Consider the following 12247-nt stretch of genomic DNA (forward strand, 5'->3'; position numbering starts at 1 on the left):
CACTAAGAACCCTTTGGAAATAACCTTTCTGTGAAAAGCTGGCTCTCTGGAAAATAGAATTCTTGGCTGTGAAATGCCAGGCATAAGACACAACAGTTACATGATTCCATCCTCAAAACAATGGCAACAGAGGAATCCAGTTTCAGGGGGGCTTTGAATCCACTCCAGGTTTAGTCTGCACTTCATAAGAGTTCTCCAAGGTACTGAACCTATCTTGGAGACAGGGTTCAGCACTTTGGATAGCTATTGCGAAGTGCAACCTAAAACCCTGAGTGGGCTGGAAGCTCAGCAAAACTGGAGTCACCAGCCACCAATGTCTGAAAGGATCATTCTACCAGACACTCTCAAGGCACCAAGATCCAACATGAGATATTAAAAGTCACAGTAATCTACTCAACATGGTGCAGCCTCAAAACAGAACACTCAGCATAGGAAAGTAATTCGGGCAGCACCCAGCCCACCATTATGACTGTATGTCGTACATCATAAAACATTTTTTACTGCCTTGGGGATTGGCTGGCTTGCCTTCACTGAGCCATTTAAGCAGAGGCTGGATGGTCAATTATCAGGCATGCTGTTGGATATAACCTGCTTTGTAGATTTTGTCCTGAGCAAGAGGTTGAACAGATAACCTCCAAATTTGCTTCCAGCATGTATCATTGTGTATCCTGTAACATGGTAAGCAGAAGATTTTGGTAGATATGTCAATGCAAGTGTTTAAATTAGAAATGCAAACTATACACATTTGGAGTGAGAGATGCTTTAATACTTAGCTAGTACTCGTAAACAAGGAATACTCCAGGTCTTCCCTGACACTTGGACTCAATTTACACATTACTGTACAATGTTTCAAGCAATGCTACAGGATTTCTCTCAAAACATTTGTGGCATTCAATAGTTAACATACTGTAGTTCAATTCAACCTGAAATTTAAGTATAATGTACTTTTTAAAAATGCATTTTTTTCATATTATAGCTGGAGTGGGAAAGGTCTTGCTAAGACTTTTCCCCTCTCTTGGTTCAATGAAATAAACAACCATTCCTTTTGAAGAAGGTGCTGGACAGTTCTTGACCTCTGTTTTACAACTGGTAATGGTTATGTTTAACATACTGTGTTTAGAGAAGTTCCTAAGAATAATTTCCTGAATGATGTTGCTAAGCTACTACTAGCAGGTGTATAAATCAGTGTCAGCTTGCTTTGTACAGAACATAGGAAAACAATGGTGAATAGAACACAATTCGAGCTAGTTACTGGAAGAAGAACAGCTGGTTTCACAATTCATTGCAAAGCATAATTTAAACAGTGTTTTTTCTATTTTATGATTGCCAGTGTTATACAAGTTTATTTTCCAAGAAAAATCAAATTACTAAAGAAAAGGTAGACCAGCAACAACATGTATAATAAGCCTATTCCCAAGTGTTCTTTGTTAAAATAGTTCTCAAGCCCTTATAGGTTAGCAAGAGCTTAAAGAATAACAGATGCAGGAGCCACCTTGAAATGCCAACACTATTCCCTGGTTTTCAAGAAAGGTTAACAACTAATTTGAGTTGAAGGCGCTAAATTAAAAAGAAATACATATAACGGGGGAAAACAACCTATAGAAAAAAAATTAACCCAATGAGTTCTGAGATTTTTATTATATGCTGCAAGTGTTTTGGTGAATACAATGTGTAGGAGCCAAAGATTCTGTTCAATTCAGAAGGAACTTTTACTTAAAGAATGAACAGAAGCTAGGATTCCAAAGAATGGTCTCAAAGAATGCTCTATTATTTTCTAAAAGGCAAGCAAACCTTTGAATATGAGGTTCGCTGTAGTTCTATGGCTGACTCTGCACGACCACATTGGCATGCAAATACATGGGTAGAGTATATCCTTGCCAGTGCTTACCATGTGATGAAGGGGAGCCAATGGAGTCTGGTGCCTATTTTAGTTGGAGAGATAGAAAGCAATGTACCAGTTGCTAGGAACATTAGTCCTTCTTTCCATCTTGTCTCATATTTGGGGAAAATAAGAACACACTAGCATTCTGGTGACTCTCCTATCGGTCACCTACCATCCATGTTTTCAGAATGCTGCCACAATAAATCCAGCATTTCTCACATCACAAAAGGAAAGGAACTGGTAGGAAAGGAACATACTAGTTTCAACCTTTCAAACAATTCCATAGAAACAGCATTGTAGTGTTCCCCTTTATTATGTCAATGGTTCATGTTTATTATGTTAATTGTTCATGCATATTCATGTTGCTGAGAGGCAGAGCTGAGAGAGATGTGATAAGAGGTGGAGCCTGAGAAGGAGTCAGAGAGAGAGTACAGTATGAGTAGCGTGAGAGAGTGGAGAAGGAGATAGAGTGTGGAGTTTGGGGAAATCTAAGAGGTGTTTAGAGTTAGGAGTGTATTATCAAATAGAAGATTGTTGTTAATAATAAATTTACCTATAGAAGATATTCATGAATCACTATCAATTTCTGTAATTAATAAACAAAAGTTAAATTTAAAAGACTTTGAAGTTTGGACCTGAATCTTCATCTTCCTGAAGAGTGATTTAGTGATCACCTGGTGGCAGCAGTGTAAAAGAGGGGATTGTTTGCCTTTGAGTGCTCTGAATCTTGATGATCAAGCAAGGGGGCACGAGGGGCGAATGCCACAATTGGTGTCCAGTGGCAGGATACAAAAGAATCCAGTGAAGCCTGTGTTTGGACTCGAGGAACTCCAGTCAAGCCTGATTTTAAAAAGAATTTTCTTGAGTCAAAGGTACCTTTTATTCTTTGAGGTCAATAGCAAAGAAGTTTGCTTCCTCACTAGTGTTTTTGGGAAAAACTTAGTGGTGGGGGCTTCTGAACCCAGATCTGGGGAGGGGGTCTAATTTAGGGAATGACTCTGAAAGAAAATTCTTGTATTTTTACCTCATGATTTGAAGACCAGTGGGCTAACTTAAGGCTCAAGATGTTAAGAGTTTAGAGAGGCTTGTGAGAAAAGCAGAAGCCAGGGGTCAGAGCAGATCTGAGGGAAGAGAGAAAAAGCCTTTGCTTGAAATAGGATTATTTTAGTAACTAGAAGTAAAGAAGAAAGACATGTCCTTTTAAAATCAATAAACACTCTGTACTAATCATCCCAGAAGTAAATATGCCACCCAAAAGTATCAAAAGGGGGAATCCTGAGGCTGAGGTTTTACCTCAAGAAATGGAGGGAAACGGTGACCCTTTATCTCAAATAGAACAGGAAAAAACTGATGAGGGGGTCTCAGAGGAACAAAAGGAATTAAGGTCCCAGGAGTTTGAAAAATGGAAGCTGGAACAGGAATTTAAATTTAAGGAACTACAGCTCAGAGCTGAGCAAGAGACCAAACAAAGGGAACTAGAAATCAGAGCTGAGCAAGAGGCCAGACAAATTGCTTTTGAGCAGGAACAAAGACAACTAGAAATCAGAGAAAAAGCTGAAGCTGAGGCTAGACCAGTGGTCGGGGAACAGGGGTAAATTACCCCAAATGAGGTAAAAGTGAAAATCCTGGGGGTAATGAGCAGAGTGCTACCCCCTCCCTCCCACCCCCACCTTCTGCAGCCAGACCTCAAATTGTTAGCCACCTCTCCCTGTTACTTCCTCAGTTGCAGCAGGGCACTTGTAAATCCTCCATTCTTTCAGAGATCGGAGATAAGCCTGCTTGATTGGTTACAGCTGTGGATTAGCCCCGGGCAATCAATCGATCCGGGGCTTCTGAATGACTGCTTCCTCCGGAAATGACTGCAAGCAAGCAGGAGGAGGGAAAGGATCTCGTTAACGAGGGAAGGAGGGAAGGAAGGTGTGAGAGACCGAGGGCTTCATCAACCTTATTTAAATGTATGGAGAAAATGGAGGGAGAAAATGGAGGGAGGGTGGGTGGGTGGATGGATGTGTATGTGTGTGTGTTTGTGTGTGTGTGAGAGAGTGAGTGAGAGAGAGAAACTGACTCAAAACTATGAAAAAGAACAGGCAAGCAAAAGAGAAAGCTTGAATTAAGGTGGAGGGGAAAGGGTGGCTTTTTAAGGTGCTGTCTAGGTTTATTATTGCTTTCCTGAGTGCTCTGAGTCTTGACGGTCAAGCAAGGGGGCACAAGGGGCGAATGCCACAAGCATCAACAAACAATCTCTAGCTGCACAAATGTTGGCTAAAAGCAAATCAAACTGCCATTTTGGCCGTATTAGTTTCATTATCCATCCTTTCTGCATTTATTCCTATATAACTGCCTCACCAATTTGGCTATAGACTCTTGACTAGACCATTAATAGAAATATGTATTAATTAAGAATATTAGGTATGTGTGTACCTAATGTACATACCTTCTTGTTGTTGTTGTTGTTTAGTCGTTACATTGTGTCCAACTCTTTGTGACCCCATGGACCAGAGTACGCCAGGCCCTCTGTCTTCCATTCCCTCCCAGAGTTGGGTCAAATTCATGTTGGTAGCTTCGATGACATTGTCCAACCATCTCGTCCTCTGTCGTCCCCTTCTCTTGCCCCCACACTTTGCCAACATCAGGGTCTTTTCCAGGGAGTCTTTTCCTCTCATGAGATGGCCAAAGTACTGGAGCCTCAGCTACAGGATCTGTCCTTCCAGTGAGCACTCAGGGTTGATTTCCTCCAGAATGGATAGGTTTGTTCTCCTTGCAGTCCAGGGGACTCTCAAGAGTCTCCTCCAGCACTACAATTCAAAAACATCAATTCTTTGGCAGTCAGCTTTCTTTATGGTCCATCTCTCACTTCCATACATCACTACAGGAAAAACCATGGCTTTGACTGTGTGGATCTTTGTTGGCAAGGTGATGTCTCTGCTTTTTAAGATGCTGTCCAGGTTTGTCATTGCTTTCCTCCCAAGCAGATGTCTTTTAATTTCGTGGTTGCGGTCACCATCTGCATTGATTGTGGAGCCCAAGAGGGTAAAATCTGTCACTGCCTCCATATCTTCCCCTTGAATTTGCCTGGAGGTGATGGGACCAGTGGCCATGATCTTAGTTTTTTTTTGACGTTGAGCTTCAGACCATTATTTGCACTCTCCTCTTTCACCCTCATTAAGAGGTACTTTAATTCCTCCTCACTTTCCGCCATCAGAGTGGTATCATCTGCATATCGGAGGTTGTTGATATTTCATCCGGCAAGCTTAATTCCAGCTTGGGATTCCTCCAGTCCAGCCTTTCTTATTCTGCATATAAGTTAAATAAGCAGGGAGACAATATACAGCCTTGTCGTACGCCCTTCCCAATTTTGAACCAATCAGTTGTTCCATATCCAGTTCTGACTGTTTCTTCATGTCCCACATATAGGTTTCTCAGGAGATGGATAAGGTGGTCAGGCGCTCCCATTTCTTTCAGGACTTGCCATAGTTTGTTGTGGTCCACACAGTCAAAGACTTTTGCATAGTCAATGAAGCAGAAGTAGATGTTTTTCTGGAACTCTCTGGCTTTCTCCATAACCCAGCGCATGTTAGCAATTTGGTCTCTAGTTGCTCTGGCCCTTCGAAATCCAGCTTGTACTTCTGGGAGTTCTCGGTCCACATACTGCTGAAGCCTGCCTTGTAGGATTTTGAGCATAACCTTGCTAGCGTGTGAAATGAGTCCAATTGTACAGTAGTTGGAGCGTTCTTTGGCACTGCCCTTCTTTGGGATTGGGTTGTAGAGTGATCTTTTCCAGTCCTCTAGCCACTCTTGAATTTTCCAAACTTTCTGGCATATTGAGTGTAGCACCTTAACAGCGTCATCTTTTAAGATTTTAAATACAGTGGTGCCTCACTTAACGAGGATAATCCGTTCCAGCGAAATTGCTAAAGAGCGAAATCCTTGTTAAGCAAAAATAAAACCCCATTGAAACGCATTAAAACCCGGTTAATGCGTTCCAATGGGCTGAAAACGCACTGTCCAGTGAAGATCCTCCATAGGGGCAGCCATCTTTGCTGCCTGTAAAGTGAGGAATCCGTTCAAAAACACAGCGGGGAGCCATTTTACACAGTTGGCGGCCATTTTGAAACCGCCAATCAGCTGTTTTAAAATAATCGTAATGGGAAGAATCGGTTCCCGAAGCAGGGAACCGATCATCGCAAAGTGATTTTTTCCTGTTAGAACACTGTTTTGCGATCGCAAAAGCAATCGCAAAAAGTTCATAGTATAGCGGTTTCATCATTTAACGAAGCAATCGTTAAGCGAGGCACCACTGTAGTTCAACTGGAATGTACATGCCTAATACACTTCTATTAAAGGTCCAGTATACAATCAAATTTGGCAGATTCTTGACCAGACCTTTAAGAGAAAAGCAAACAAAAGCTTCCGGGAGAAAGTTTTCCCTTCATTTTTTTTATTTTTTTTTGCCCTAATAATTCACAATTTCCCCCTCAGTTCTTTAGCTCCTTCACGGAGCCAAGGGAGTTTTTAATTTGCCATTGTGAAGTAGTTCTCTTATTAAGCCACTTCATGATACAGACAAATTAGAGGAAGGCTCACTTTTGGTTTGTTTCCAGCAACCACACACCCTGGAAACAGACCAAACCAAAGTGATGCTACCCACGCCAAAAAAGTAGAAGCCTTAAACAAGGGCCAGGAAGGTGTCAGAAGATACTTTCTGGGAACAATTTGGTTCCCTCCAGCAACTACATTGTGTGATCACTGTCAAAAGGAGCAAGCCATCCCATTCTTGTAGCAGCCTAAACAAGGTGCTAAGTACCCATCTGATCAAACCCTTATTGCCCAACAACATCTAGATGGCCAAAAAGTCCCTATTCCTGCTCCAAAGGCTTTGAAAGAACTGCATTTTGACTGACATTCTTTCAAAAAACATGGCACTGTACAGCAAAAAGCCAATTGACATCCCTATGTTTACTTAAAACGCAACGCAACATCCATATTGGGCAAAATAACCTTTAAAAGGGGTTGGGGGAAGAACTTGTTTATCAAGCTCTAGCCAAGGCAGACTGCCAAAAATTCATGTATTATTGACCATCCAATGATTTTACTTGTCTACTCCCATACAACTAATTGCTTACACATGCGAAACCTGAGAGTGCCTTTTTGGAGTGCATAAGTGAAGTGCAATGTGGGAAAGTCATCTGCAATACAAGAGTCAGGTAACAAAACATAGGGAACAAAAAGTCTCCAGATATGCTTCACTGACATAAAAGGATGTTTTGTTCTATCCTTGTAACCTGAGTATTGCTGGATTAACAGTGCCTTTATTGGGCAGGTAGTACATTTCTGCCTTTCTTTTGACATTCAAATTTAGATGTGATATATCTCAGCACAGAACTTCTGTGCACTGGAGGTTAAAGTTTTCACTGCTGAAGTTGAATATAGCTGGCAGCTTATGTCACTGACCATATAGGGCAGGGGAAGTCCTAGCATCATGAAGGATGAAGCATCTGCCTCAGGTGGCAATATGCATGGGGAAGGGTAACACAATGGCAGCCTTTGAACCATTCCACTTGAATCTCCAAACCAGTCTTCTCAGTCTTGTAGGGCTGAGCTGTTTTTGTAGTTTGGCCTACAGATCCTAAACCAGCCTGCAGTCCTAAGGTGTGGAGGAGAGCCCTGTCCCACTGGCAACACCAAGCTTCCAACTGTATACTGAAGGGTCTATAGTTGCCAGGACTTGTAGGGTCAACTCCCTAAGGCTTTCTATATACCAGGGACCAAGACACCCTCCCTCACACCCCTCCGGCTTCCCTCTTTCTTCTGACCTTAGTTCCAAACCTTACAGCAGATGGGAAAGAAACAGAATTTCCTAGAAACAGTATATTGTTGTTTGAGGGTGGTTTCCTCTTGAGGGTGGTTTCCTCTTGAATTAAGAACCATTAACTTTGCAAAAAACCTTCAGTGAATGATTTGCGCTAAAATCAACAGCCTGCATTTTTAGATTCTCCTTATTGGGCATGGTGGCTATGGAAACCATCATGATGAGCACCTGAATATCCAGAGGAACTACCACAAAACTGTAGATTTGGCTTGTGTGTTTGGCATAGTACCATCTTGTCCTTTGCCACAGGCAACAGAATACCTCAGCTTGAGCCTGGCTTAGTGCCAAAGTACAAGAGACACAGAACATCTGGGACTGTATTTCATCAAAGTTCCAATTTTCCTTTACAGCAGCCATGGGTGTGGGCTGGGAGCTTTGATTGCCATCTAAACAGTGGCACTCAAAGTACAGTGGTGCCTCGCTAGATGATGATAATCCGTTCCACTGAAATCGCTGTTTAGCGAAATCATTGTCTAGGGAAAAGCATTTCCCCATTGGAATGCATTGAAACCTGTTTAATGCATTCCAATGGGGAAGAATCGTCGTTGTCTAGCGAAGATCGGCCATAGGAAAGCTGCTTTGTGAATTGCCGATCAGCTGTTTAAATCACTGCCTTGTGAAGCTTAGGTCCTGAAAACACCTGTTTGCGAGCGCGGAGGGAGCTGCCAAAATCGTCGTATAGCAAAAATCAGTTTGTGAAGCAAGGACCAAACATTGTCCAGCAAAATTCCCCCATAGGAATCACTGTTTTGCGAATCGCTATAGTGATTGCAAAAAGCCAATGTCTAGCGAAAAAATTGTCATGCAGGATAACTGTCTAGCGAGGCACCACTGTACAGAATGAGATTTACTCTTTCCCTTTTGTGTTCTAAATCATCATATCCATACCAAATGTTGGTACTTGCTTAGCACACTGGAAATGCAATATTATACATATCTACTCAGAAGTAACCCCCACCAATTTCAGTAGGATTCAATCCCAGTTAAGCATGTACAGGACTTTTTTTTACTGCAGATTTCCATTTGAAATATAAAAACAAAGCTTTTCTACATTCAAGATCCATTGAAAATGGCCGAACTGGGGTTCTCTCACCACAAAAGCATTGAAAGAAATACTAACTGGATCTCAGCTGAAGCCAACAAACAAGAGGAAAGAGACCATAGTAAAACGCTTCTTTTTAGGCTGTTGTTCCCAGAATGTCCTTGCTAAATGACCATACTGAGTTGGGTATTCTGAGAATTTTAGTTTTAAAAAGAAACATTTGCTCACTCTGAAAAGTTACAGAAACACATAATATTACCAAAAATGTATAGCATCTGGAAGTATAAGAATATATTATGTCTCTCTGTGAGGACACAAATTTCTAAATATGGGATTGTATGCAGCACCTTTCCCAATTTTTTGATTCAAAATTGGGAAAAGAGTACGACAAGGCTGCATATTGTCTCACTCCTTATTTAACTTATATGCAGAATACATCATGCGAAAAGGTGGACTAGACGAATCCCGAGCCGGAATTAAGATTGCCAGAAGAAATATCAACAGCCTCATATATGCAGATGATACCACTCTGATGGCAGAAAGTGAGGAGGAATTAAATGAAGGAGAAAGAGATGAGCAAAAAAAAAAGGGTCTGAAGCTCAATGTAAAAAAAAAAACCTAACATCCATTGGTCCCATCACCTCCTGGCAAATCGAAGGGGAAGATATGGAGGCAGTGACAGATTTTATCTTCTTGGGCTCCACAATCACTGCAGATGGTGACAGCAGCCATGAAATTAAAAGACACCTGCTTCTTGGGAGGAAAGCGATGACAGACCTGGACAGCATCTTAAAAAGCAGAGACATCACCCTGCCGACAAAATATCCACATAGTCAAAGCTATGGTTTTTCCAGTATTGATGTATGGAAGTGAGAGCTGGACCATAAAGAAGGCTGACCGCCGAAGAATTAATGGTTCTGAATTGTAGTGCTGGAGGAGACTCTTGAGAGTCCCCTGGACTGCAAGGAGATCAAACTTATCTATTCTGAAGGAAATCAAGCCTGAGTGCTCACTGGAAGGACAGATCCTGAAGCTGAGGCTTCAGTATTTTGGCCATCTCATAAGAAGAGAAGACTCCCTGGAAAAGACCCTGATGTTGGGAAAGTGTGATGGCAAGGAGAAGAGGACGTCAGAGAACGAGATGGATGGACAGTGTCTTCGACGCTACCAACATGAATTTGACCAAACTCGGGGAAACAATGGAAGACAGAGGGCTGGCGTGCCCATGGGGTCACGAAGAGTCGGACATGACTAAACAACAACAAATGCAGCATCGACAACGCACACATCTGCTCTGGATCATGTCTCATTCACTCTTAAAAAGAAGGTGATGGGTCTTGGTTTTGGAAAGGCTTGATCTACCCTGGAACTCTAGGCAGCAATACTCCAGTAACTGATTATTCATATCATTATTGACCACCACTGGTCAAGGAACAACTAAACCCCTCCGCTCAGGTGGTTACCATCCCTAATACCATCTTCAAGGTGCTGCTTGTATTGCACTGTTCAGCTTGATGAAACAGCACCTGCTGGAATGAAACTCAAGGACAACTTCACATGATGGAGATTAAGACAAGAAACTTCATATGGCATCTAAAACTCTGTTCTTGAAGACCTCCTCGACATTCTGAGTCTTCAGTGAATAATACTTAAGACATTTTCAGTTTTTTAAAAATAGTCATCAAGACTAGTACCTTCTTTAAAAAGAGAGAGAGCAAGATATTATCACACTGTATATGCAAGGAATATACAAGAAAAACACTCCTGCCATTTAGAAATTAAAACTTATTCTAACAACTCTCACAGTTCTAGAAAAAAATCCAATTTATTTCCACATCACTATTTTTCCCCTAGTTTCAGAAGAGCTAACATTTATGTAATTATCAATAGCAGTTCTTACAGTAGTTATTACTACTCAGAGAAATGCACATTATAGGACAAATGAAAAGTAAGCTTGAACCAATACTGTATAGGGATAAATTGAACCATAAATTGAACTAATACTGTATAGGGATAACTAGAGCATTATAAACTGAAAGACAGGTTTCAAAAATGGTCTCCTAACCAAATCCAAAAGTCACAAACTGCCATAGGAATGAATTGGTCACAGATTCAGCTAGGAAATTAAAGCCAGATTACATGAGAACCGTGACTGAGTCATGATGTGACAAGTGATAGTATGTTTTGTCTTCTTTTTCCTTCCAAATGTTCTGCACATATTTATATAGCCATGTTTAATTAGCTTTTCTCCTAGCTGATAAAAAGGTTAGAAAATACTGTGTAAAAATAGGCAGTAAAATAATCTATACTTTAAAACACAGTTACCAGGCTCATATAAACACAGCATCCAAAGGTAAAATGCAAAGAATGCAATTTTAACAATCATTACATGAAATGAACCAACAACAGCATTTACACCTTACTGTGCAGTCTGAGTCTTAAGTAGAGATGGGGGTATTCGTATATGAATATCCCCCCACAGGTGCAGATAATGAGGGTCGGGGCCCCTGGGGCCAGACTGACCACTCACGATTCTGCTGCTGCCGCAAGTTCCACGGTGCCTTCCTATCTCTCAGTTGTTTATTTATTTATTTATTTATTTTATTTCTATCCCGCCTATCTGATCATATTAGACCACTCTAGGCGGCTTACAGTAAAAACAACAATATAATTTTAAGACTTTACAGCAGAAACGTAAATAAAAAAAATAAATAAAGAACAGAATAAGAAAAAAGATCGTCAAGGGTTTTCTGTTGGGAAGGCCCGCCTATACATCAATGTTTTTAGTTGTTTCTTAAAAATGCCCAGGGAGGGAGCCGCGCAAATCTCAGGGGGCAAGTTGTTCCAAAGGCGAGGAGCCACCGCCGAGAAGGCCCGGTTTCTGGTCTTTTCCTTTCGGGCCTCTCTCGGGCCTCTCTCGGCGTTGTTCACGACGGATTAGCCACTCTGTGACCCGGCAGAGAGGCCCGTCAGCCCGCCTTCTGCCAGGAGTGGCTAATCCATCGTGAGCAATGGAGCAATAGGATGGGAGCGTGGAGCCCGCAGCAGCAGCAGAATGGAGAGTGGCCAGACCCTCGTTATCTGCACCTGTGGGGGATATTGGTATACAAATACCCCCATCTCTAGTCTTAAGTACTAGTCAATGTAGCTCTCTCTTATCTATATCCCTCAACTTTATTTGCCTCCTTGGACTTCAACATCCACCTTCCATTTGGGTGGAATAAACACCTTTACTCCATAGAAAAATGAAAAAACATAACAAACCAAAAAGCTACACACCAGCCCATGCCCACCACAGCCCTCCTTAATTATCCCATTTGGTCAGCTGTTAAATGAATTAAGCGTTACTTCAATTTAGTATTAGGCCATTTAACTAAAATAATTGAAATTTTCCACTGTACTATAATAGACCCACATTTCTTGGCTTTTAAGCACTTTGTACTAGGTAGTGAAT

At 41.5% G+C, this 12247-nt stretch overlaps 1 protein-coding gene across 2 annotated transcripts in view; it reads right to left on the bottom strand.

Annotated features, from left to right (window-relative positions):
* STOX1 (storkhead box 1) overlaps positions 1–12247 on the bottom strand; it is a 46124-nt gene that overhangs the window by 17679 nt on the left and 16198 nt on the right. The gene's annotated exons all lie outside the window — the stretch shown is intronic.

This window comes from Pogona vitticeps, chromosome 3, assembly GCF_051106095.1.
Source record: "Pogona vitticeps strain Pit_001003342236 chromosome 3, PviZW2.1, whole genome shotgun sequence".
Classification (NCBI taxonomy): domain Eukaryota; kingdom Metazoa; phylum Chordata; class Lepidosauria; order Squamata; family Agamidae; genus Pogona; species Pogona vitticeps.